At 38.5% G+C, this 27,716-nt stretch overlaps 1 protein-coding gene across 1 annotated transcript in view; it reads right to left on the reverse strand.

Moving 5' to 3' along the window:
- The window catches only part of CHRM2 (cholinergic receptor muscarinic 2), a 202,634-nt gene extending 180,751 nt beyond the window's left edge, over positions 1 to 21,883 (reverse strand). The window contains exons 1-2 of the mRNA XM_020998095.2: positions 21,492 to 21,883; positions 21,038 to 21,209 (exon numbers count right to left, since the gene is read on the reverse strand). The gene's annotated coding sequence lies outside the window, so the exon portion shown is untranslated. The remainder of the gene's footprint in view (positions 1 to 21,037; positions 21,210 to 21,491) is intronic.
- Between the last annotated feature and the right edge of the window lie 5,833 nt (positions 21,884 to 27,716).

Raw genomic sequence — 27,716 nt, forward strand, 5'->3', positions numbered from 1 at the left:
GTCTGAAAATTTTTCTTTGAAAACACTAGATTCAAAGAAGTAAGAAGAGTCACCAGGGAGTTGAAGGAAAGTTGAAAGAATCAAGAAGCAAGCTTAACTATGAAATAGAAAATCAACATCATTTTGGAATATGATCATAATAGCAATAATAGATACAATTTCTATGATGCTATACACAGACACATATATGTATATGTACATATATATATATATATATATATATATATAAAATTTGCTTTGAAACATGTAGAAAATGACACAATATGATTGCTCTTACAGGTGAGTCTCAGATCAAAGGAAAGGGCAATTGGGATGGCCCATACACTTCAGGTAGTTGTCACACACCATAAGACTACCAAGGGTTTGACAGAAGCCACTACCTCATCCTCCACCCCACCAGTATCCTATTTGGAGTTCAAGAGCCAATGGAGAACTTCAGAAGACAGGAAACATAAAAGCATGCTATATGCACTACTGTTGCCATAACAACTTAGGAGTATTTTTTGACCAGTATGGGATTGGGAGAGGGGGAAGCAAAATATTGCCTAGCTATGTCACTGACAGTAAGGAATCAAGTAAAGTTACATGAAGGTTGTAGAAACGGCTCCATGCTGTCTTAATAATTTGGAAAATAGGCAAACATTTTAGTATTTGGAAAAATAATGGAATTTTCTAGCTTATTTGGCAGGATGTTTAGCATCCTGTGATTCTAACTAAGGCATCATTTCCTTTAGGTAAATGCTATGGGATTCTCTTAGTTTTATTGTGATCTCAAACTATCAATGAAAGGTAAGCTTTCCATGGATTTCTGAAAGCCTATTTTCCAGCTTCAGGACTATAGTGGTGGGTGTCCTTGGTTGGTGTTTAGCCCACGAATTTCCTTGGTATCTAACCAGTCCTTAACACTTCTAGATGGCCTTTAAGCTACTCCTGGAATGGGAAGAGGGAAAGCCAGATACAGCAGCTGTGCTAATCATTAGGACCAGGGGAAGATCTTGATGAGGTAGGGGCAGAAAGCAGTTGGTATACTACAGATTCATTAACTACAAGGAAAGAAAGAGGAGAATGGCACCAACATTCACTAAATGCTGTGGGCAAGATTTTTTAAATTTTTTTATTTTTTTAGGCAATTGGGGTTAAGTAACTTGCCCAGGATCACACAGCTGCTAAGTGTCAAGTGTTTGGTCTGAGGCTGAATTTGAACTCAGGTCCTCCTGACTTCAGGGCCGGTGCTCTATCCATTGCTCAACCTAGCTGCCCCGAGATTATTGCTTTTAAGCTATGTAGCTAGTATAAAACACATGTGGAGATAACTTTCTTCTCCATTGCTTAGGTCAAGCCCTGGGGTTATATAATATTTTCGTTCCTACCCTGGCTTGGCAAAGTTTTTTGAAAGAGCTGAGAGTAGTTAAGTTACCTCAGAAGGTAGTGTTCTAGCAAACAGTACCTTACTCAAAGGATATGTTTAATAAATATTTCTTGGATGAATGAATTGGTAGATGGTTAGATAACTAGCTGGATGGATAGATGGATGGATGAGTAGATGTTTTAATATAGCACTAATGAGATGAAGGCTGGAAGTCCGCCGCACGTGCCAAATGACATCATTCTGCTCCGTGAAAACACACTGCATCCCTGATTCAGGCCAGCCATCTTGCAAATGGAACCAGATAAGAAGGTGCAGATGGCATAGTGTAAATGCATCCCCACCGTGAAAAAACCTGTTTGTTTAGCTAGTATGTGCTCTTTGTTGGGTTAAATTCATTTTTGAACATATGTTGTGTATTTTAAAAAATAAGCCGAGTTCCTTTAAAATGTCATGTGCTCAATCATTCACTCAGCATCTGCCGGAGAAGGTTAATTGGATTCAGCTGAAGCAAAGGAACACCACCACAGACCCATGGTATCTAACAAGCTTTCAGAGACTGACTTGATTTAGTTCAAAATCTCAAGGGAAGAGAAGCTACTTCAGAAAAAAAGAACCATGGTGGTGATATTTTGCTTCATGAGTGCAGCTTTTCTCTGGAGAAAAAAGGTGGTTTCAAGGTGCTCATCCAAAATCAAACTGACCATTCTGAAGCCCAAGGAAGAAGAGACTAGAGGTATTTAGTAATGCCTGTGGATGAGAAGAGCTGCTCCAGAGAAAAGTAATATTTACCTGGAGTTAACACGGGAATTCTGATTATGTACAGACATGTAGTAATAGACTATGGGAGGTTATGGGTCAAAGCAAACATAATACAACCGCATTAAGAGAAAGAGCATACTCTTCTCATTCTTTGTTCTTAAACTTATTCTCCTACACTCTCTGCAATGGTGTTCCTTTCAAAAATTGTACTTCTAAAGGAAATTAAGGGCTTATTTGTTATTGTAACTTATTAACTACTATTATTATAACTGTATACCTACATAACCATTAACACTTAGTTATTGCTATAGCTACTATTTATCACAATTATTGCATGAGGCAGCTAGATGGTACAGGGCATAATGTTCTGTAGTTGAAATTAGGAAGAAATGAGTTAGATCCTGCCTCAGACATTTACTAGTTGGGTGATGCTGGGCAAGTCACCCGTCCTCTATTTGCCTCACTTGGTTTCCTCATCTGTAAAATGGGGATAATAATAGCACATACCTCCCAGATTGTTGTGAGGATCAAGTGAGTTGATATATGTAAAGTGTTTTGTGAAGTTTAAAGCACTATACAAAAGATTATGATTATTAGAAATATAAATTGTTATTATTATTAACTGTGTAACCATTATAACTATTACCTATTTATTTATACTTGTAAATATGTGTAAGCAGTGCCCAAATGATATATGTATGTGACAGTGTGAAATATGCCCATCATCTCACTAATGATATATTTCCTTGTAGTATCTTTATTGTCCAGTCTTTAGACTCTAGATTGAATTAAACTGCTTTAAGAAGCAGCACTCATCTAGCATTAGCTAAAAGACATTCTTAGCTCCAAGAAGAATAAATAAGCATCTTCGATTTTGGCCCCACCTTCGAAAAGCAACAAATAAAAACAAATAATGCATATGTCTTTCTGCTGGTGAGTCAGTAGAATTACCTTCTCATTATTCCCTTTCTTGACCATCAGGCAAAAATAAGACCTTACCCTGCCATCACCCCTCTACCCACACCATACCAGCCACCAACCAGTAAAGGAAGAAAAACCCTTCTGTGCTGTCCCTCCCCAAACAAACACACACACACACACACACACACACACACACACACACACACACACATACACCACAGGTACACACGCATGAGAAGATAGGTCTTAATTAGTGTGAAGAATGAATCCCCTGAAGTATTCTTTTTGTTCAAATTTGCACTACACATTTCCATTGGACTAGAATAAATTACCATATTTTACATGGTTATAACTTCAAATAGCATGAATTGTAATACATGTGACTATTTCAGGGGTTCCTTCTTTACAAAATCTGGACATATCTGTAATTTTCTCAGCAATAGTATGAGCTGTGCCTTAGCTGACCTACATGAGGAAAGGGAGATGAGTATCTCAACCTTGTCCTATCTTGAGATAAGCAGTTGGGCTTACAGATTCCACTGATTCTTGCCTTGTTCATCTTTTCTAAATTCCTGTCACATAGTATTGTACTTTTCCACTGTGCCTTTGGAAACCCCACCCCAGCCCCTTCTATTATTAACAAACCACTTTTTTTTAATACAAAATCTGTGTCTTCCCCCTGGAATTATTTATATATGTGTGTGTGTGTGTGTGTGTGTGTGTATGTGTATATATATATATTATAATATATATATATATATAAACATATATATAAAATATATATATGTATGTATATTATATATATTATATATATATATATATATATATATAAACATATATATAAAATATATATATGTATGTATATATATATTATATATATATATATATATATATATATAAAATTTAATTTTCAATGCATGCATTGTTTACCCCAGATAGAATGCGCTTCTTGAGGGTAGCAACTATTTGTATATTTTTTTTTAATTTTGTGTCTCTGGTCCTTGTCCATAGAAGCTACTTAAATGTTTCTTGAATGGAAAGAATGTTGGCAGCCAAATCAGGATTTAGGTTCCTCTTCACTGATCAGTGTTTCAAATGCTTGGCAGAAGTACAGGAAAATAAATACAATTGGAAAAGGATCATCTCAGTAATGCTGCTACTCTTCCTCCCATTTCCTTCCTCCTCATCGGCACTACTATCACTCCTGTCCCTGGGCAACACAAATTTTGAAACTGGACTGTTATATTATATCTACCTTCTAGTAAAGAAATAAAATGAAGGTGGGCTAGTAGAGGAGCTGAGATTTGCTTTTTTTTCCTGTTGGAGTTTTTATTGTTGTTAGTTTGGATAAAAAAAAAAAAAAACAACTCCACAGACTGGATCACAGAAAGCCTACAATAAAGGAATGGAGAAACAAAGCTACCTTAGAAGGAAAGTGCAAGAAGCTGAGATATTAAGCAGGATGCCAAAATGAAGGGGCAATACATTTCATTAAGAATGCTGATGTGTGTGTGGGGGGGAGGATACTAAAAATATTGAGTAGCTTAATAAGAATTTAGTCAAAGATCAGAGGATAAAGAAGACTGAATGGTATAACTGATAGAGCAGAGGGACTCAGTTCAAATTTCAGTTCTGCTTCTTCTTATCTTGGGGAAATTGGAGAAAAAATCATATCACCTTCAGTGTCTCAGTTTTTTAATATGTAAAATAGGGAGGTTGGACTAGGTGATTTTCAAAGATCTCTTCCAGGTCTAAATGCTATGAAAACTAGGTCACATAAAGTTCACACACACACACCCCTTCAAGAATATGACAAGCAAAATACAAATTTTTTTTTAAATGTTGGAAAGGTTGTCCTCCTGTGATTGTATAGAAAGAGGCTAAGAAATGAATGATGGATTTCATATCAGTGAACATTTGATTCCAAATTTCTTTGGCAAAAATAAAGTAAATCTCCACAGGATAGGTGTTTTAAGAAATAAAAAAGAGCTCATTAAATTCTGGTTGAAATCTGTGTGGATAAGTTATTTCTTCCTAATTTGAAAAACAGTTTCAGATGGGAGTGTGCAGCCATTAAAAGACCTCAGATGTTATAATTTTCAGACCAGCAGAATTTTTAATTTTCCCTGCACTTTAAATCTTTAAATCTCCAAGTCTTAAGACAATCAGATGACAAAGTTAAAGATACTGTCAATTATTTCTGAAAACTCATGTCATGCCTTGAGGTGCCAGCAAATCGGAATATTATCTGGATGCATTAGAGGAGGTGAAAGAAAAAAAAAGAGCAGGATTGCCAATTACAGACAGCATTCAAATCCAACCTTCTCTAAAAGGGTGGTGGGGGGCGGGGTGAAGCTGAGCAAAAGAATTACCAGTTAGACACTAAGAAGCTACTGAGAGGCAAAGGTAATTAAGTGGCATTGAGCATTTAGGAAGGTAAGAGGAGGAATTGATACAAGAGGAATTGTGTACTGTGTAGTCCATATGAAGTCTCATTGTGTTACTGAGGCTAAAAAAAGCCAGTGATATTTTGTTTCTCTGAGAAGCCTGGAATCAAAGGGTAGACAGTTGACAACCCCTCTTTCTTCATGAAAACCACCCCTGGGATTCAATCTTGAACACCAGTGCTAGAAAGGTGTCATTGCATTGCCTTTGAATATGGAAACTTACTGGGGGAAAATGACGTTTATTCCATATTATGGCTAGGAATAGAAAATTATAACATTTTTAAACAGGTAAATTTTTACAGAGGGAGGAGCCGAGACCTACCTCCTTGTAGTTTGGTTCATGGTGAAACAGAAAAAAAAAACCTCAAATTTTCTTCAAGGAAATGAGTCACAGCTAAAAGTTAAACTGCAAAGGTGAAGAACAGTTACCACCTCCTAATTAGGGTCCTGTTGTAGCTCCTTGTGCGAGATAATGCTTGATTAAAAGTGTCAATGCGGGGAAAATATTGACTGATATTGAAATGTGAGTGTGAAATTTTAGTTACTCGTGAAAATTTAACAAAGATTATTGACTGATAGGCACTAACGACTCTAATGAAGGCTAGAGGCTTTCCCGAAAACAAACAAATGATTAGCCTTGACAGTAGAAATGTAAACAGGAAACCTAAGGAATGCATAGTAGCTAACTCAGGGCCTTTATTTTGTGTAATGCCAAGGCAAAAGTCAATCTCTATAATATGGTAGCAACTGCCAAGGCAAAAGACAATCTCTATAATATGGTAGCAACACTGAATTCAATTAGCATTCATAAAGACCTTACTCCCTGGAAGGAACTGGGCCAGTCTGGGGATAGAAAGACAAATAGTGAAAAACAACCACCCCAGCCCTCATTTCCAGGCGGAGTAGAACCTTGTTCTCAAATATTCCAATGGTTTTGTGATGTCATCACTATGTAAATTCCTCCCCTCCCCATGCAGAGTGAAACCCATCTTGACTGAACTTCCTGTGTGATTCTTGCTTATCTCCTCCCATAAAATCTTGACAGGGCCTCCAACCAATGCACTGGGGGGCCTTCCTCAATTTCTCCTTCCAGTACTAGTGGGTACCAGTGGAGCACCCAGGTACTTCATAATAAGCCTGTATTGTGCATATAGAGATAAAAATAAATAAAATATAATTTGAGGAGGAAGAAAGTACGAATAAATGTGGGAAGTCAAATGGAACCTGAAATTAGCAGGGAGTGCATTAAAGGCAGGAGGCCCAGCCCGTGCAAAGACAAGAAAGCTTGACATGGAATGAGAGGCAGGCAAAGCAAGTAAAGAGAATTTAAAGTACAAGCTGTCCATTCTGTATGTGTGTATTTGTGCATGTGTGTGCAAAAAACCTGTTTGTCTACATGTTTGTATTTACATATATGCTAGTCACTTTTCTTTATTTGAGTTAACCACTTGTTACTACCAAAACTCTACTTACATAAAATTGTGAAGTAGATATAATTTCCTATCAGAAAATGGTCTTTACATCCCCTGTTTTACTCCCTAATAGACTCACTAAGTGTCTAGTGCCATTATATCACCGTACTTCCACCCACTTCCGCCTAGGACTCCAAGTGCCAGATATTTGATTTCCCTGTTTCCCTCCCTTAAAATTTAGGGCTAATCTGACATATTAAGTTATACTTTTCATGATAATGGATACTGTGACACTTAATAACCTCTCAAGTAACATAATTTATACTTTAAAGGAAATCTTTTGGAGATAATTTATATCAAAAGAATTATGGCAGAGTAGTGGGAAAGGGATTTTGGAGCAGGGTGGTTCTTTCCACAGGATTTACCTCAAATCCTATAAATAAGATCTTACTCCTCTCTATGTAGAAAACCAGGCCTATGTGTTTTTTAAGGCTTTTAAATTTATTTCTGTAGAGGACCCTGGGACATTTCATCTTATGAGGCTTATTGACTATGTGGAAAAACTGGAGTCATTGAGTGGCCTATTCACTGCCTCTGCATAACACCAGAACAAGAGAGTAGAATTATGGGACTTTACACTTGGGAGGGACTTAGGCTCTTGTCTAGTTCAATACCCTCATTTTACAGATGAAGAAACAGGCCCATGAGGAAATATGACTTGTTCAAGGTTCTACAGCTCATTAATAGCAGAACCAATGTTAGAACCCAAGCTTCCTGACTTCTGTTACACAAATATACTTTTCTCCACTAGGTGAGGAAGGTACTCCAATATGCCTATGTTTTGTGTAAAGTCTGATCAAACCCCAGTGACTCCTGAACTATACATGCAGGCAAATTTCAAAGCATTTTCATCATCATTTTCTTATTTCTTTTTTGTAACTCTCTGAAATACACCAGGCAGGTATTATTATTACCATTTAAACAAAACAAAACAAAAAACAGAGGTTCACAGATATCAAATTATTTGTCCAAGTTCACTGGCTAGTAAGTAGAAGAGTGGACAATAGAATGAATATCTCCTGATTCTTAAGGCCAGGGCTTCTCCTGCCCATGCCCTTACCCCCACCCCACCCCCAAACAAACAAACAAACAGGTTGTCTCTTAGGCCCCAGACATGATGTCTGACTAAGAGAGAAGCATTTTCTTTCTCCAAAGGTATACAATGTGTTTTTGTACTCATTCTCTCTTTTTTTACCTTACTGATTCACAGTTATGCATAGAATATTATGGTGGCATTTCCTCTGAAGGAGCTGCTTGTGATAGATGTCAAAACCTTTGCATCCAACCTTCTGAGGTTTGTACCAGCAGTCAAAACCAAGCGAAAAGAAATCTTCCTTCATTAATCCCGCCTTTGTAATGAAAATGTGAAAACAAACTCCTCACATGGTTCCTTTTGAATGACAGCAAGCTACCAAAGACATGAGAGACATAACTCTGTACAGTCTTCCCTTCCCCCTGCCTCCACCCCTTGAAAAGTAGCAACAGACATCTGCACTGAAAGAAAAAAAAAGACTAGTAAATTGTGACACCCTTGGCCTTTTCATATGAGGCCTTGGCTACAGAGGTAGAAAATAGTAGATAAATAATGAGACCATCAGGGTAAAACACTAACCATGCTTGGAAAAGTGGCTTTGATACTGAGACTTCATAATCATTCTCCCTAAAGAGGAACTGAGGACCTTGGCTTCCTTGAAGAGCCTCATTATATACAATCTTTATGATCTCACTTATTTTCATACTGCCTATGAAGGAAGCATTATATATCAGGGAATGTCCTAATGAAGGCATTAGGATTATAAAATTTTCAATACCGTCCAACAATATGAAATTTAATGGAAGTTTTATTTTACTCATTGTACTGTGTCTATGTCGAAGTCTTAGAAGCTGATATTAGATAGGAATGATTGCATCAGCTTCTTTTCCTATGGTAGTTCTTGTTAAGCCATCTATTCTAGTTCTGGGTCTTATTCTTTTGGTGAGTAAGTGATTCAGGAAGGGTGGGTGTTCAGGATCTTTGTTTTACTTGAGAGTAGCAGTGAGAGGGACATCAAAATCTGTACAGTTGCATTCCAAGAGAAAAGTCCGGAAAACTCTCCTATCCCTGGAGATTAGCAACCTATTACTATCCTTGGATCCATTACTGAACTCTAATTTTATATAAACTATCCCCCAACTGATGGAGAAAATTCTGATCTTGAGAAGAGAACAAAGAAAAGGACTTGAAATGCTCCTATTCTTCCCCCATCCCGGCCATCACCAAGCCCACACCAAACCCAATTCCATATTCACAACTGCCTGCTCCACCTATCACTATTGGGGGGATGCCACACGATGAGCAAGGTGAGAGTGTATGATGGGAGAGTAGGAAGAAGAAGCTATGAAGAGTTTTCTAGTATGTTTTTCATCCATGAAAAGTAGAATTAATTAGAATGCCAGTGTAATTTTACTTTTATCCTTCTCCCACCCTTGTATTCTTTAGACATGGTCCACGGAGGTTACAAGACAAATGAAGAGTGGGAGGATGGAGAAAAAACAATAATAGAGTGAAAAGTGCAAAAGGAAAACAATAACAAGACTATTCTGAAATAGCAATATCAGCCATATTAAAAATTGTGGTATATAAATGTAATGTAATATTACTGTGCAACAAAAAATGATGAATATAAAATATTTAGAGAATCTTGAGAACACATGTGTAAACTGACCTAGAGTTAAATAAGCAGAAGCAGGAAAATAAGGATGACTACATTAATGAAATGGAAAACAACACTGAAAAACATAAGAACGCTGATAAACGTAGTCAAGGAAAGCTATTGTGATGTATGTCTCTCTCCTCTAAGCAGATGCAAGATAGGCTGGAGGAGAGGAATGAGGCATACGCTATCAGACATGGCCAGTGTGGTCTGTGTTACTTAGATGCACTTTCTTTGTACAACTAGGTAGTCTAGTGGGTAGAGCACTGGCTAAGCACTGGCTAAGAAGACCTGAGTTCAAATCCAGTCTAAGATACTTCCTAGCTATGTGATCCTGGGCATGTCACTTAACCTTTCTCTGCTTCAGTTTCCTTAACTGCAAAATGAGGATAATACTGGAATCTCCCTCACAGGGTTGTCTTGAGAGTGCTTAGTACAATGTCCTCATTTTCCAAATGAGTCCACTGATGTCCAGAGTTGTGAAGTAACTGCTCCAAGGTCACACAAGTAATAAAGAACAGAGCCAGGATTAGAACTCAGGCTCTCTGACTCCAAATTCAAAGCTCTTTCCACTGCACTATGCAGTAGTTTATGGACTAAGACAATAAAGATAATGAGGAAGGCCACTGATATCCAATAGGAAAGAAAGTTTGAGAAAAATAGTGACAATCTGCTCTTGAAAGGTTATCCTTGGTTGTTCCTGATTCAGAAAAATGAAAACCCATTTTCATATGCAGTTCAGATCAGGAAAATATCTTTGAAAATAATGCCTTTCCCTCAATTTTTTCTTTTCTCATTTTTGATAAGTTATGAGCGGAGCAATATATCTACTTATTTGTATAGAAAAAGATGCAGTACACAGCATTCATGGAGTACACGGTGTATTTTTGTTTCATGTGTACACAAGATTGAGATTTTATGAGTGCGACTTAATTGGGGTATCTGCGTGTATATTTAAGAAGATGCGTATTATCCTGTAAAATGGAGAAGTTGACCAAGTAAACGGGAATACATTACTAACATTTATCAAACTCACACTTCTGCCATTTGGAAAATCACGTTCATGTTTCCACTTTAGCTGAAAGATAGCCCTATTTTCATTTATCTAATCTTTTTGGTGTTTGCCCCAAATCATCTAAAACAATGTATTGGAAGTAAAATATTATGATTCAGGGGTATCATGCCTTGCAGCTTCTTTGAAGTCGATGCTTTTAAAAATACTCAGGTTTAACCCCAAGTTGGAATTACTCAGACAAAATAAAGTCTTTGAAAACAAGGATCATATTTTATTTTGATGACCTGCATCATGCCCAGCAGAAGTTCTGTGCACTATGGTCAATCAATTTTGAATTTATTGCTTAAGTATTAATACATACATATGTGTGTGTATATTCTGACTAGTTTTCTCTAATATTAATTTTATATTTTTAGGAAATGTTTTGTTTGCTATATTTCTAGTATTAATGATATACTATTAATAGGAATACATATTGTTTACATAATATTAATGTAAATGAAAATGATAACAATATGACTTTTACTACAAAGACAAAGGACATCAAGAAATCTTTAAAGAGGATAAAATAGTGAGAAAATTTCTGAAGTAAGAAGACTTTGCCTTCAATACCATTGGTCAGTCAATAAATATTTATTGAGGATAGAACATGGAGAAGCACATTTGTGTGTGTGTGTCTATGTATGTGTGTGTGTGTGTGTGTGTGTGTGTGTGTGTGTTGTATCCTTATCTTCCTAAGAAACATCTCCCAAAATACAGCAAACCCACAATGAAATAGCCTGCTTGGAAGCAGAAGGATACATTAAATGGCTTCTTTAAATATCTCTTTTATGCATGCTTCTAATGATTCCATATCACTGAATATTAAGCTATAAAATTTCTTCTGAACGTGATCCAGGGGAATAGACTTTAGTTAAGTATAGCTCTTATCAATTTATTTTTCAAAATCAAGTTGGTATTATCTGCACCCTCAACATTTTAATCAGGAGTCATCCCTTTCCAAATCAAAGCTCTTACTTTTAATAAGCAACAAAGGGCAATGTTCTGTGAGAACCATGAAAGAGAAAGGAAAAGAAGGAAGGAAAAGAAAAGAAAAGAGGAAAGAAGGAAGATAAGAAAGAAGGAGGGAGGGAAGGAGGGAAAAGAAAATCAAAGAAAGAAGAATGAAAAGGAAAGACAAAATAAAAGAAAAGGAAAAAGAAGCCAGGAAGGAAGTTAAGAAGTCATTCAGCTTTAGTATCTGATTTTTGACCCAATTGTACTCTCTTTGAGTGTCATGAAAGGAATTTCTTATGCTAATGAAGGAAAGTGATTTATTAGTGTGTCCCCCTATCTTCCAGGCAGTATTACCATGGAAACAGCATCAGTTAAGGTGATTGTATATGTAGGTCATAGTTTAAAACAGGAAGTTTGAGCACATAGGTAAAAGAAAGGAGGATGGGAAGAAAGACGGGAAGAAGGGAGAGAGGGGAAAAAAGGAATGAGAAAGGGAAAGGGAAGGAGAAAGGGCAGGGGAGGGAGTGGAGAAGGAAGGAAGGAAGGAAAGAAGGAAGGAAAGAAGGAAGGAAGGAGTAAAATTCCCATTGCACCTTCTAGTGATATAATGGATAAATGAAATCAATTAGAATGAATAGGCATAGTTGGCATATGCAGGCTAATAGACAATACCAATTAGAATGGAAAAAGCAAAGAACCGACTAAAGACCAATGCATATACTTCAACCAGATGATGTCTTGGGCAACCTGATCCGGAGACATGCCATCAACAGAAAAAATACTGTCTCCTTCAGGGCTTTGTCATAAGTATTTGTAAATGAAAGAGAACAATCAGGTTTTGCCAAATAAGAGTCTCCTCTATCCACAATCTGCCACATCAGGTTTTAGGACATCAGAAAAGATCATATATATATCTGCACTGTCATTCTAAATGCAGGGTGCTATTTCTCAAACACGCACACCCTGTTCAGACACACTGCTCCTCCACCCCCAATAGTATCTTGACTGCTAAGCATAAACCTTTATATGACCTAGCTGAGCTTGGAAGATTGAAGGAATGCATTGGGACTAATTTTCAGCCTTTAGTTATTAAGGATATCTATTCTTACTGAAGTCCAGAATAGTAATGTAGTATCATAGATTTAGAACTTTAAAGGATTTTAGAGATATTCTAGTCAAATTGTTGCATTTTATAGATGAGAAAACCGAGGTCCAGAGAACTGGTAACTTTCCCAAGGTCACAAAAGTGGTATGTGGCATAACTGGGCTTTGGAACTAGGCCTTCTGACTCCACATCCAATCTTCTTTCCATTATGCTACATTGACTGCTACTCCTAAAAGAATCAATCCCAATAGCTGAACAACCATTCTAAGTCCCTGACAAGGGATAGGCTTTTGTGTCTTCATAATGAGAACAGGGAAATAATAATGGCAGTGAAAATGCTTGTGTAGATTGTACACCATCAAAGCCTTGCTAACGTAGAACTCTGAATAATTCCTAGTCCCTACTTCCTTCCCTCCTACTCCCTAGTTGCTGAATACTGCTGGAGTAAACCATGAAAAGGCAATGGATGACCTGAATAAGTATAAATCTATATAATCTACCCTGAACCTGGCCCTAACCTTTTGTTCATTTGTTGTATCCTACTATATTCGCTGTAGTGACTATTAACATCTTTTTTTCTTCTCCCAACTTTTACCTGCTACTTTACTGAAAAGATTGAAACTACTAGATCTCCGTCAAGTTTCCTTTACTCTTTTGAAGTGCCACAAGATTCTCTTCCATTTTATCATCCTTCTGTCCAGCCTCAGAAGACCAAGTAGCTCTCTTCCTTGATGCAGCTAACCGTATTACTTGGATCATTTGTCTATCTTTCTGTCTCCCAACCGATATTAATAAAACACTTAACATAGTCCCTATTAGTCACTATTTATTAATATTTGTTCTCTACCTACCTGATAATGCTCCAGCATTCCCCTACTCACTCATATACCTTCAATATCTCTCTTGACTTCAAGTTACAAAAGATCTAAATTCTCCTTTAAACTAAAAGCAAACAAAACAAAAAATAGAAACAAACAACGAACTCCTTCCTTTGACTTTGGCTTTCCCTTAAGCTATTATACTAACTCTGGGCCAGATTTCTGTAAAGGATAGTCTATCTCCATTGCTTCCACTTCCTTGTCATCTACTAACTTCCTGGGCCACGAAGATTTATTTGCTTTTGTGCCAACCATTCTACTGAAAATATCTCTTTCAGGAGGAAGGGAAGGGTATAATCATTCCTTAAGTGCCTCCTACATGTTGAGCATCTTGCTAAGGGATTAACATGGATTATCTCATTTGGTCTTTGATTTTACTAATGATCATCTGTATCTATATCCTTGGTTTTTCCTCTATCCATTTTTATCTCTTTGTACCATTTGCCATTGTGGACCATTCTTCTTTCTCAATAGCCAGTCAGACAACAAACATTTATTAAGTTCTTACTAAGTGCCATCCACTGTGCTAGATGTGAGGGATCAAAAAGAAGTAAAAATACTATTCCTGCCCCTGAAAGATCTCATATCCTAATGGAGCAAACAATTAATAAATAGGTACATTGTATACACACACACACACACACACACACACACGCATGTATACATATGCTGTGCATGTATAAACACATGTGTATGTACATATATTTGTGTATATGTATGTGTGTATATCTGTACATATACACACACATATGTGTATATATGATAGGAGAAGTAGGTCATCATTGCTGGATTATAGAGTACATGGAGGGCAGTAAGTATAAGAAGACAGGAGATGTAGGAAGCATCCAGGTTATAAAGATCTTTAAATGCCAAACAGATGAGATCATATTTAATCCTGGAGGTAACAGAAAACCAATGGATCTCATTAAACAAGGTGGTGACAAGCTCACATCAACATTTTAGGAGAAAAAAATATCTGTGGCAACTGAATAGAGGATAGGTTGAAGTGGGATGCAGGTAGAGCAGAGAATTACTGTAATTGTCCAGTAATAGGTGATGAGGGCCTGAACTAGACTTGTGGCTGTGTGAGTGGAAAAAAGCAAATGACTATGAGATATGCTGGGAAGGTAGAAATGTTGAGATTTGGTGATGGATTGTATATGTAGGGAGAATGAATGGGGAGTCTAGCATAACACTGAAGTTGGGAGAGTGGGTGGTTGGGAAGATAGTTGTACCTTCAACAGTAAGAGGGAAATTCAGAAGAGGGGAAGGTTGGGGGTGGTGAGTGGTGGTAATGAGCTCTATTTTGGACATTTTTAATTTGAGATGCCTAGGTTAAGACCAATTTGAGTTCAAAAGGCAGTTGATGCATGATAATAGTGCAGGAGGGAGATTTCTTCCTCTGGATTTCATGACATGACAACTTTTCATGATTTTCCTCTTACCTCTCTGCTCATTACTTCTCTGTCTTCTTGAATAGCACATATCCTCCTTTCCCTCTCTTTAAGTGTGGATTTTTCCCTCTGGATCCTATCATTGAGTTCTCTTTTCTTTCTAAGCTCTCTTCCTTCAAAAATTCCATCCATCCCTATGGCCTTAATTATCTATTCTATTAAAAAAAAACCCTTCCAAATATTAATTTATTATCATCCTCTCTCCAAAGATTTACTCCCATACATCTATCCACTTAGATACTGGTGCCTCAAACTTAATATGCTTTGAACTGAAGTTATCTTCTCTCCAAAAGCTGTTCCCTTTTTGAATTCTCTGTTTCTGTTGATGACACCACTGTGGTCTTAGTTACTCAATGTTATAACCTGATAATCATCTTTGACTCTTCTATCTCCATCACTTCACAATCCAATTAGTCACCTAGTAAGTCATTTTCATTCTACTTCTGAAATAGTTTTCATAGCCGCTCCACCTCCTCTCAAATCCCCTGGTAGCAAGTCTGTTCAGATGCCCAGCCGATCTCACCTATCTTATGATAATAGCCTCCTAACTAGTCCTCCTCCCTCCAGCTACATATTTTTGATTTATCGTTCAAAAACATGAACTCATCTTCTTAATACATGGCTCTGACACCACTAATTCTCTACTAAAAATCCTTCATTGGCTTTCCATTGCCCACCAAATTAAAGAAAACTAAATGTGGCATTCAAGATGCTCTACTATATTGTTTTGCCATGCTCTCTTTTCAGTCTTTCATTACAAGTTTTTCACTCTGAACTATAAGCTGGGATAAATTCTGCCCCTAAATCCCATTTTCTCTTTCCATCCACTCTGGACCTTTATTCAAACAGCCTTTGTCCCTGAAGTTAATTCCCCCTTAATTTAGTCAAGCTGAAGCATTTATTAAATACCCACTATGTGCCAAAGACAAAGGCTAGCTAGGTGGCACAGTGGGTAGAGTGCTGGTCCTGGACTCAGGAAGAATTATCTTGCTGAGTTAAAATCTGACCCTCGACACTTGCTAGCTGTGTGACCTTGGGCAAGTCACTTATCCCTGTTTACCTCAGTTTCCTCATCAAGAAGGAAATGTCAGACGACTCCAGTATCTTTGCAAGAAAACCCTAAATGGGTTGGACATGACTGTAAAACAAACAAAAACCCAAAAATGAAAAAAAATACTGATGTGCCAAATCCTGTGCTAAGCACTAATCTTCCTCCTCCCTCCAGCAGGTGAGCCTGATCTCTCCCTCCTTAAACTTTCATTTCACTCTTTCTGATCCTCTCATTTCCAAACTTATTTTCCTGTCATAGTTATCATAGACAGTTATCCTTTCCCTCAAATTAGACTATGTGTTCCCTGACAGTAAATCTGCCACTGTATCTGTCTTTGTATACAGAACATATCACACCACATTTTGCTCCTAGTGGGCTCTTGAGAATAATTTTTTCTGAAGACAAGTGATCTTTAGGAATATCCTAATGAATTTCACCAATGCTCAAGTGGTGGGTGGAGCAGAAGGAAAAGAGAAAGGAGGGGAGGGGAAGGAGAGCAAGGGAGAGAAAGAGGAGGGGGGGGCAGAGACCAAATCATGGCACTTTGGTGCTGTAGTGAAAAATGGAAAGAGGAATGGACTTAGAGTGAAGGGCAATTGATTTACTTGTTTATTCAACTGTAGATCTTATTGCTTTCTTTTTCTGAGCTATTAGTAGTGGGATGAGAGAAATTATTGACCCATAGTGCAAAAAGTATCCTCATCACGACAGAAATCTTTGGATCTTGAAGAAATCCTACTCTTAGAACCTTCATATTTCCTGGTAATTTTGGTAGCATTTTATTGAACCCATGAGCCTTTCTACTGCTCACTGTAGTATATTCATTCTACTAGCTAAGCAGGGGTGGTGTGAGGGTTAGAGGAGGCCAGAAAACTTGCCTGAAGATGAGAAACGGTCATGACTAAACATTGCTAAATTCAAACACAAATTAAGTGACATTAGAAGGATATTTGAGCAAAAAAAAAAAAAGAAAATCAGCAAGAATTTACTTCAGATAATTTGTACATACTTATATTGCAATCACCCACCTCAGCCCCAACCATATTGACTACATGGGATATTCAATCTCAAAAGGAAGTTCTTATAGGCATTTGTTTGTTTGTCTCACACATTCTGTCTCTGAAGTCAAGGTCTACGTAACAGTTTGCTCTGGATTGCACATAGTCAAAATAGGGTAGAACAGGAGTCATATAACAATTTCCCTCCAAATATACATGGTTGTTTTGTTCCATAAATTAAAAATAAAATTTTAAAAAGAAAAGGCTTTACATAGGGTACATCTAATTTATTTTAAAATTATACAACTTTATATTTTTATCCTAATAAGTTTTATATTGTTTAAAGTAACAAAGAGTATAAAAATCTTGATATTCATCTTTTAAATAAAAGTCATATATTTGTAAAAAAAATACGTGCCTATGTGCAGATATATACATGCGCATATACAACACTCCTCCTGCCGATTAAAAGAAATACAGAAACACACACACATACACAAACATAAACATAGACAAACCTCTTCTGGGGCTATGGGAAGGGAGCATAATTGTAGGGCTGCCTGAAAAATGAATTGTCAGTCTCTTCCTTGCATTTTAGCCAGGTGAATGCCAGAAAATCTCCCTTTTTACCCTCCCTCATCCAGTCACAGCACAGTAAACTAAATGCCTAAGAGATCTACATTTAACACTTGACCGAAGGTTATATTCTACTTTTCTTTGGCCAAAAGCAGTGTACATGTTTAACTTACTCAGAGTGAAAAAAAAAAGTGGAATGGAAAAAGTTAATTATTATTCCACTGTTTTGCTGGGGAAAAAATTAAAAAAAAGTATTGATTTAGTTCATGGTAATTTCAGGTCCTTAATAGACAGATATATATTACAGTGAGATATTGTTGCGATAGGAATCTCCTGGTGGTGTGACACTAATGGACAGTCCTCTGAATTGCAGCCAAAGCATGATATATTCTCAAGTTCCATAAAAGTCTAACCAGTGTAAATGAAACTACCTCAGTTGCCTGAAATGACTTCTCCGTTCATTCACTTCCACATTTACTTTTGCTTCTTCAAGACAGGGACACAGGTCTTTTTATTCATAGGTTTTAGAGCTGTTTTCTATATATCATAATCAACACAATAGCCATCACCATCACCACCAACACTACTCTATTATTTACTTATTAATAAAGTAACTAGTAAGATCCTGCCAGTATGTCCATTAAAGATGAGATGTAGCCACTATCCCTCACCCCAGACATAGTATTCCAAAGGAAACAACCTCCCCTCCTTACTTTCTTGCTCTCTTATCCCCCAAGTTGCTACAGACAGTTTGGAGTTTGGGACAAAGAATGGGGCAAATAGCCTGAAGGAATGTGTGTGTGTGTGTGTGTGTGTGGTGTGTGTGTGTGTGTGTGTGTGTGTGTGTGTGTGTGTGTGTGTAGGTACAATTTAGCTGATCTATGGAGTTAGGTCACATAACTTTGTGATGGTTCAAGATGAAGAGCAGGGGGAATGCTTTTGCACAGTTGCTGCTTCATGCTGGGCCTTTATGTTCCACAAGCATGCTAGCTCTGCAGCCTGCTTTGCTTCAGGTTGGAGTTAATTACTCAACCCTTCTACCCCTACCACCATATCCTGTGGGCCTTCTTTAATCAGCTGTTCCCTTGGTCTGTTTTTGGTCCCCTGGTGAAATCTTGAACCCAGCCTTAGGAACATGTGTAAGTGTTGGACTTAATCTGGGGGAAGGTGAGCTATCCTGCCATCACCTAAGTCCCTTCTGAAGTGTCTGGGGTCACTGTTTCAACTTCTTATAGGATAACCTTGGCTAACTTTATTTGTGGGTGTCTGAAAACCTGTCTCTGCCAATGCTAGGGGGTGGATAGTTAACCAGAGGAGAAGTGATGTCTACTGACACTTCATGCTTAAGTAATGGACAGACCCACAGAAAATGAAAGCAAGCTTCCTCTTGGATTTAAGGACACTCTTACTCACATGCTTTTCCCAGTAATCTCTAAGCAAAAGGAATAAGAATGTACTGTATGTAGTTAGCGCAGCTACATTAACTACAAAAGGGAGACTCTGATAAAGCAGGGGTCTGCAGGATTTCTCCTCATTAATCTTATTCACATCTGCCCCTTACCTGCTCAGTCTGAATGATGACTCGATTCTCTCTCTCAATCTTTCTGTCTGTCTGTTTCTGTCTCTGTCTGTCTCTGTCTGTCCCTGTCTCTGTCCTTCTGTCTCTGTCTCTCTGTCTCTCTGTCTGTCTCTGTCTCTCTGTCTCTGTCTCTCTCTGTCTCTCTGTCTCTCTCTCTGTCTCTCTCTCTCTCTCTCTCTCTCTCTCTCTCTCTCTCTCTCTCTCTCTCTCTCTCTCTCTCTCTCTCTCTCTCTCTCTCTCTCTCTCTCTCTCTCTCTCTCTCCCCCCCCCATACGGGAAATTGCCTGCTTTGGGTTGAGGACTACCAGGTGTCTGATAGCTTCCTGACAAAGCAGGCGGAATAGGACAGCTCTGAGTAAGGCAATGGAGAAAACGAGAGGGGGAGGTGACGAGCAGAAACCTGGAGCCGGGTGAAAGGGAGGTGCTGGCTGAGACATGATCCCGCATTAGCCTGTAGCCCTGAAGGTCCCTCCATTGCAGGCAGCCGGATCTAGACATCCTCTCCTACCTGCCCCATCTTGGGGGATCAAGAAAACCAATCAATGATGCAATTTCCAAGTTTCCACTGAGCCAAGATCCTTGCAGCACCTCGGATCCTTACCTGTAAGCTACAAGTTATTGGTGACTGCCAGGATTGGAGGATATCAACTGTCTAACTACCATCAGCAAGCGCAATCACAGGCCCCAAAGCTTGGGGGGGACCTGGAAGACTGCAGCCCGTAGTCCCAGAGTGGGCAGAGAGCGACAAATTTAGGTGCGCGATTCTGCCCTGAAACATTGTGGGTACCCCCCTGAGCCCTCACGCTGCTGTTGATTAGAAGATCCGGAAGGGGCAGAAAAGGAAGCCCGAGCCTTTGGAGATAAAGCAGGACTTGGGATGTGTGTGTGTTGTGCGTGTGTGTGTGTGTGTGTGTGTGTGTGTGTGTGTGAGCGCGCGCGTGCGTGAGTTAGCGCTGCGGTTCCCCTTCTCTTTACCTCCAGCATTCCGATCCTACCTCTCTCCTTTACTCGCCCCCTGCCCGTTTTCACCACTCGCGTTTCCACTAGGCACAAGCCATCTGGAGCCGCCCTCTAAGCCTTAGCCCAGGCGCAAGATGGTCTCCCCCTCCCACCCCCCAACTCCCCAGTGAGGCAGACAGAGCCTCAGAAGCCAAAGGAAAAAGTGGGCGACCCCCTACCCATCTTACTTCAGGATAGTGCCCAGGAACCTCTGCCAGACCAGACCCACTCTGGTAAGAGGAGTCCTGAGAGAAGAGAGCCAGATGCCCACTCATCTTTTCAGGGCTGAATCTTAGCTTGCGGATGGTGGGCGAAGGACTAGAAGGAGTGTGCTTGTGGGGGAATTGTCTGGGCGGGTGCTGCTCCCTTCCCTTCATCAAGTCCTAGTAAAATCCACCCCGGGTTAGGTCATACTCCTTTCTTTTGAGGGGCTGTGTCTGCCCTTTCCTCCTTCTCAGGGTACATTCACGCACACATACGCACGCACACATACACTCGCACCTTCGTCAATCTTTGATCCAAACCCACCCAACCTAGAAAGCTAAAGTTTCTTTATGAGAATCCCTGGTTAGAGAAAACACCAGCAAAACACACCCACACAAACACACACAACACACATACACATCATAGGAGATCCAAAGGGAGTGCGCAAAAAGGATGCCCTCAATGCTCAGATCAAGGCCGGCAAGGCAAAGGCTTGAGGAAGAAAGCAGGGAGCTCCTTACCTGATCTCGGGTCAGCAGAAGTTGCATACACTCCCTGGTGCTGGCGATTTGCTTCTCAAAGACGAGGAGGGGCAGGGAGCAGCGGGCCACCAAATTGGAAGCCCGGGCATGTGGTCTCTCAGCAAAATGCTCAGAGTCCGGAGCCAGCCGCTTGCTGTCTCTCTCCCATGATCTTCCAAGAGAATAGAAAAAGATTAGTTAGTACCGCGACAGCGGCAGGGGAAGTATGGGATGTGGTAGAAGGAGGGGACCAGCAACTGTTCTAGAGAGCCTCAGACTAGAGGCTTCATGGTCCTGGCTTGAAGACAGAGTTGGTCCTCACGCGTCATGTAGACACAGGGCACTCAGCAAAACTCGAACCTAACCCCCGTGTCCACTCAGTCCGCTAGCCCCCGCCCTCCGCAGCAATTAACCTGAGATGCTGTAACGAAAAAAAAAAAAAGGATTTTCAAACCTGGTTTTCACCGTTGAGATGGAGCCGGAGGGGCAAACATAATACAGAGAAGAGTCCAAGTGATCTGGAGGGCGGGACGCATTCTCTTCCAGAGAAGCTGGGGAAAAGAAGGCAGAGTTGACTGTCGGGGAGGAAACACTCCTTCGCTGTGTCCCTGGGTATTTCCTAGTAGAACTGGCAAAATCCAAGATCCAACCCACCCGTAGGCTGTGTGTGAGTGTGTGTATGTGTGTGTGTGTGTGTGTCTGTCTGTCTGTCTGTGTGTGGTGTGCGTGTGTGTGTATTAGGGCTCAGAAAGTGTACCAGAAGTGTGTGCTGTGTATGTGTGTGGTGTGTGTTCGATTAGCTGCAACGGGCAGGCAATTTCTGGAGAGAACATTTACAATTTTCTTTCAATATGATAGGATTAGTTGCTACTGAAAGGTTTCCTCCAATGAGATCCTCTCTGCTCTCTGATTTGGTAGTCCCAAGGAGCAAAGATGACAGCCTTTTCTATCTCCCCTTTCCCTCTAGTTCCCTCCTCCATTGTCACCTCCCAACCCTTTCTGGATTCATTAGGATCACAAGTCTTTAGCGGCAATTTTCACATCAGAACCACAATTCCCATCCTTTTTTTTTTAATTTGTAATTGCTAGAAACTTGAAACAACATATAGGGAAGAACACAGGGTTGCTTTGAGATGATTGCCGATGTTTGACTCCATGTATCAAGGTGGGGGAAATTTAAATGTCAATATAGTTTACTTTTTAAACAGATTACTGCGTTGAAATATTCATGGGTTATTTGTTTCTTTGGTTCAATGATGGATTCCAGAAAGAGGCTGCTTTAAAAAAAATTAGTGTTTATTATATGTAGCTCATTTCTCAACTAACAGTCATCAGGCTGTAAAAAATATTTACTGTGCAATAGGAAATGTGTGCATCTGATGAAAAATGGTCTTGAATATAATCATATTTTGGCCTGACTAGTACTGAGTTGTTGCTTTTTTTAAACTCTGGCCTGGATGGGCTTTTTAAAAAAATATGTGTACTGTATTTATTTTCAACCTTGTGATATATTCATTTTCACAGTACAGTGGCATTTTAATTTATCTATCAACCGTTTGTATATTCAATTCAACTAGCACTTAGTGAGTTACTCATTTGCCAAGCATATATGGTATTACAGAGACAGACAGAGAGAGAGAGAGAGAGAGAGAGAGGGGGGGGGAGAGAGAGAGGGGGGGGAGAGAGAGAGAGAGAGAGAGAGAGAGAGAGAGAGAGAGAGAGAGAGAGAGAGAGAGAGAAAGCAGGGAGTTGGGAACCAAAGTGTCCAACTATTGGGGAATGGTAAGATTAATTATATTATATTAATCTAATGGACTACTATAATGCTATTCAGACCAACAAGTTTGAAGTATAGAAAGAAATACGGAGAACCTTTATTTAAAAAAATTTGTGGAGGAAAAATAAAGATGAGAAGAACAATAGTACACAATAACTACAATTATATTAGGAAAGGTGAATGACAATAAATAGATAGAAGTTTGAAAGGAGCTAAGAGAAAGTGACTGAAAAGTGTTGTGACACTTCATATATTGAAATTAAGGTAAGTAAACTAAGGCTCAGTGTTTTCATTTTTAAATTCGTATTCAATGTTGTTTCCCATAAAATATTTACTTTTTTAAAAAAGTATATGACCTATGCCTTGCAGTCTTACTGAAAAGACAACAGGTGCACATACATATAGCGATTACAAACCATGGTCAGTTAATCTCTGCACCCAAATTCAACTGTTGGCTGAATTCCACACAATTTCTTCCAGCATGAAACAAATCCTTCTAAGGCAATGTATTTGCACGTTTTTAAACTCCTCTTTCTCACTAGCAAGTACACAATACTTGAAAGCAAAGGGGTGCATCCAGTTCCTTTCAATTTGAACTATGCTGCAGGAAGGTTATAAAAAAATTCATGATGAAGGTGGATACACAGTCATTTCAAGCTCTCTCTGCTTATAGGCTAGGGACTGGCACTGTGATTTAATTGATAAATGTAGCTTCCCCAGAGGAGAACACTCTCTCCCAGTATAGGTAGGCAACTTTTATGTAGTTCACAGTGTTAGGGAATTGCCTCGGGTACTAAGAGAATCATCGATTTGCCTAGGGTCATACAGCCAGGTTGTGTCCCAGGCAGGATGTTCACCCCCAATTTTCAGGCCTTACTCTATCCTCTGTTCTATGCTGTCTCTCCACTTACAGCTAAAAACAGCATATTCATTTTCTTCCTTTTACCACTGTACCTTCATCTTCTAACTCTGCAACCCACCCTACCCCACTCCACATGGTATAAAGTGAGAAATGAAGGTAACAAGACTCCTGGAAAATAAGATAAATGACAGATGGTCATGAGGACTCTGTGTCAAGCTTGAAGACTCTCAAACTCATTGGGCATGAAAATCACTGAACTCAATCTCTGACATTCTCTGTTCCTCATGTTAAGGTGAGTGTGCTCTATTCTTTTTTTTTCCCCATCCTTTAAATCCTCCCCACCTCAGGGTAAGAAAAAGGAAACTCAGTTAGCTACATATATCTTTCTATTTTTTAAAATTTAATGTCATTTTAGTGAGGCAGAAAATGTTTTGAGTGTACCTGAAAAAGCAAAAAAAAATCAAAATAGGGTTTATTTTTTAAAAAGTCATTAAAGTTCAAAGGTGTATTTGCTGGAGAAATTAGAAGCATGTTCTGTCATTCTTAGCTGTTAGCTGCTGAAAAATCCCAGGTTAGGAACTATTCTAGTGGGTCAGATCTATATTCTATCCAGCTCAGTATTCTTTTGCCAACAGAAATTCCAAACAACATGCCATAAGAGGGCATGGTTGTCCTCCCTTAAAGATTAGCTGTATACTATCTTTCTTTAGCAGTTGTTTATGGCTCTGTCATTTGTAAGTTTTTCCATACCCCTTTTTGAAGCATCTTTCCCCCCTATAGTCCTTCTCTTCATGGGTGGGGGAGTAAGGGGAGTTGAACTCTATAAATTTCCCACCCTTTATCTGAAATATGACTTCCTTTATTTGTCCTAAAATTTTCTTGGTCCAAGTTTCAAAGGGTAATTACTCATATCTCATCTCTGTGCTTTCACACAAGTTATACCCTCCCACACACATCTGGAATGTTCCTTCTCTCATCCTTGCCCCAGAAGCCCTAGCCTCTATTAAAGCTAACCTCTAGCTACTTCCGAGAACAAACCTTTGATGATTCCTACCCCACTGTCTCTATCACGATGCGCTTCCCACCCCCATAAACTACATTGTTCACATTTTATGTTTACTTTTCTGCGTTAAATTTTTTCCACCCCAAAATATAATGTAAACTCCTTGAGGGTAGGGACTTTTATTTTTTGTCTATGTATCCCCGGTGCCTATCACAGTGGACGACACATAATGGTTTCTTAATAAATGCTTGTTGAATGAATGTACCACAATGAATCATATCTTAGAACCTGGTGAATAAGCCTGGGTTTACCTTGTTTGCACCATTCTTACTTTTGTAAAATTCCATGACACCTCTAAATTTCTGTCTTTTAAGACTGAATTTTTTCTTCAGTCTTAATCTGAGAAACCTAGCCTGTACTCACTTGATCCCTTCTTCCATCTGTCTCAACATTTTACTGTGTCTTCTCTGGATGTATATTTTTTATTTCTATTATCTCATTTTTATGAGTGGTGAATAGAACTGTATACGATATTCCAGAAGCAGATGTCCCATAGTTTTGTTTAAGTGTAGTATAAACATTTCACTTTATTTCTTAATTGAAAGACATGCTTTATTGGGTCTTCACAGTATTTTATTGGCATTGGGCACCACTTAGCAATACAATGGACCAACATCCTTCATGGAGACTTCATGAGTTTGAAGTCTTTTTTTTCCCCTGGATCATGACCAATGCCTCATAAACTTTAATTTTATGCATGTAGTTTGGATTTTTAAGTCCCTAAATACATTGGTTTGTACTTACATAAATTCATCTGCCACTTTTCTTCCTAACCTCACGATTTAAAGATGTTTTTATAGTCTATCTCCATCTGCTTAGCTCTTAATTACCTGGAAGATTTCATTATTAACCTAAAACTTATATATTTTACCATGTATCCTTCCTAGACTATTTTAAATTTATTAAAGAAGATGAGTCAGTTAAAATTATGGAAGGATACCAACATTTGCATTTCTCCATTCAAAATAGCTTTTCACATCCCAATTCTTTATTTCTTCTTTTGAAATTAATTCATTGTCCATGTCCCCATTCCAACATCCAAAATCCTGTGGTAACTACGTTTTTAAAAAAATGTCTTTTAAGGGGTAGCAACTTGTTAAAGATTTTTGAAAATCTTATCAGAGGCAGTGGAGCATAGTAGAATGAGTAGCTAAAGCTAAAAGTTATATTCCAAAAGATTAGGGATCAGGGTCTTGCCTGATATACATGTAAGTTGAATAACCATGAAATGCTCATTTTTTAAGATTAAAGTGTTCTGTATGAATTACTGGGGATAAAGCAAAACAATTAAGTGTTTTAATATAGAACAGACCTTATTACTTTTGTATTTTAAAATTAATATTCAATATCTCCTCCTTTTCCTGCTGTCACTTGTTTTATATAACTTGGTATTGGGTCCAAATGATTTCAACACTTATTCTTTAATTCTTTACCATAAAATCATACTTTTATCACATTAGATCTTAAGTGTACATTTTAAATAGTCCACTTTGCCAAGTCTAGCTTTGATTATAACTTAAAGGTTATTGTTGTTTTTGTTGCTGTTGTTGTTGGCTTTTAAAAGTGAAGTTGGTCTTTCTGTCTCAGGCTGCAAGTGGAGTGACACAAAAGTTTTGACCTGATCTATTTCTGACCTAAACTGGTTTGTCCCTCCTTCAGAAGCCCAATGTCCCTGATCCTGGAAAGGTCACATATTGATAGCAGTACAAAAACCCAATTAGCTTAGGTCCTACTGTAGCACGACACCTAACCTAAGCAATTCACCAATCTCAACCTAACCATTAGCAAGGAAGATGGGTTTATGCCACTACATTCAGCCCCATAGAGTTCCAGGGAGATTTAAACTACCTGATTTCCCCAGGGTCACAGGGCTAGTAAATATCTGAGGCCAGCTTTGAATTCAGGTGGATGAGTCTTTTTGACTCCAGGCCTAGTACTCTTTCCACTGTGTCACATAGCTGCCCCATGTTGCACTAAAGAGGAATAAATACTAACCCTTCTTCTTGTTAGGTGCCTTTGAAAGTTAGTGTTTATTTTTATAACTAATTAGGGTACTTTGCAGTAATAGCTTGTTAGTTCTAAGAATTGTTTTTTCTTTTTTAATCACACTTTCTTTTGTGTTTGATTTTAATAATCAGGCTTCACTATGAGATTTTGATAATCTATGAGATGCTTGATGTCCCCACAGCAATGGCTGCTACAATACATCTAATAATCATTGAAGTGTGCTCTTTAAGAGGTAAAATGTTTGCATGTTGCCTTGAAGTAATATACATTCTTAAAACCACAGGATTAAAAACACAACAAAAGAGGACAATAAGCAAATGTACATGGCATGAAATACAATATCTAACTGATAGAGAGCTAACAAAATGAAGATATCAGCTCAATTTAGGTTTATTTGGTCAATCAGATGTTGCCAGTTAGCCTAGTGTCAATTGAACCACATTTGCATAGCCATTGATGTCATAAAATGAAGTCATATCAAAATCATTGCTTGCTGCAAGAAATGTACATACATATACTTTTTTTTTACATTACAGATGAGTTAATAATTTGCATTAGTACCTGAAGTTCCCACTATGTAAGATCACTGCATCAGTAAGATAATAGATCAACACAAATTAAAAAAGAAGAAAAGAAAAACTCAAAAGCAAAAAATAAATTATGGCTCCTTTTTAGTCTTCCACAGTCAATATACCACAAGGATTTATTTCTCTTGAAGAAAGCATAAATTCCCAACGAACAACTATAGAGCCTCTTCATGTATCCTTGCAAGAGTCTCAACTTCCTGTAAGGGTTGACTTTGAAGTCTTAACACAGCATACTGCTGGACCTGAGTGTAAATAAGGTCATCAAGGGGAAAGGCAGGTCGCAATTCTGAGAGTGTGGTACATATTTGATTGTGAACACATTGATTTCAGTATGGCAATAATTAGACTTCAGTAATTAGATGCACAAATCAGCACTCTATCAA

The sequence above is a fragment of the Phascolarctos cinereus genome, unplaced genomic scaffold (assembly GCF_003287225.1).
Source record: "Phascolarctos cinereus isolate Bilbo 61053 unplaced genomic scaffold, phaCin_HiC Scaffold_1;HRSCAF=81, whole genome shotgun sequence".
Taxonomy (NCBI): Eukaryota; Metazoa; Chordata; class Mammalia; order Diprotodontia; family Phascolarctidae; genus Phascolarctos; species Phascolarctos cinereus.